Genomic DNA, 521 nt, shown 5'->3' with positions numbered 1-521 from the left:
CGCACCAAGTGGAATACGCCGCATCGAGCTCGATGTGATGTTATATCGTTTAAACGTATTCCAGTTGATGTCCGTATTTGCTCGCTCGCACGCGACCGCGGCGATACCGGCAAGATGAGAGAAATTGTTTTGGTACTCACCAAGTCAGTAGTCTGTAAAACTACGCGATAGAACAGGACACGAAACGGCACACGATCTCCCGAGGTAAAAGATGGCGAAACGGAAGTATGCGGCGACGCGAGGAGAACGTTGCGGTTGGCGTCTCTTCCTGTACTGGAGTCATTGCTGCCAACTTAAATCTTCCAAGGAGCCAACTTAACCTAACTTAATTCGATATCACAAGTCTGTTCGTGTTGCTTGGAATTTTCAAATATTTTTGCACTTCAAATGGAATAGTTATATATTTAAAAAGTTAAAAAGAGAGAAAGCGAAGATGCAGAGTGCAAAATGTGCAAACAACGCGATCAGATCTAATTATGGAGCATAGTGCTATTAAAAATCCAATATTACCGATGGAGCAT

The 521-nt window shown here is 43.4% G+C and overlaps 1 protein-coding gene across 16 annotated transcripts in view; it reads right to left on the bottom strand.

The window, feature by feature from the left end:
• Nucleotides 1-251, bottom strand: part of LOC108753513 (RNA-binding protein lark) — a 20,903-nt gene extending 20,652 nt beyond the window's left edge. For 5 of the 16 annotated variants that reach the window (XR_001939637.1, XR_001939634.1, XR_001939636.1 and 2 more), the window contains exon 1: nucleotides 141-247. The gene's annotated coding sequence lies outside the window, so the exon portion shown is untranslated. Of the gene's footprint in view, nucleotides 1-140 lie in introns of all 16 variants that reach the window. The other 11 variants (XM_018495130.1, XM_018495127.1, XM_018495128.1 and 8 more) reach the window with 4 other exon arrangements.
• Nucleotides 252-521: the final 270 nt, after the last annotated feature.

This window comes from Trachymyrmex septentrionalis, unplaced genomic scaffold (genome assembly GCF_001594115.1).
Source record: "Trachymyrmex septentrionalis isolate Tsep2-gDNA-1 unplaced genomic scaffold, Tsep1.0 scaffold7, whole genome shotgun sequence".
Taxonomy (NCBI): Eukaryota; Metazoa; Arthropoda; class Insecta; order Hymenoptera; family Formicidae; genus Trachymyrmex; species Trachymyrmex septentrionalis.
Note: the sequence above shows the minus strand (reverse complement) of the source record. Positions and strands in the feature narration are given on the sequence as shown.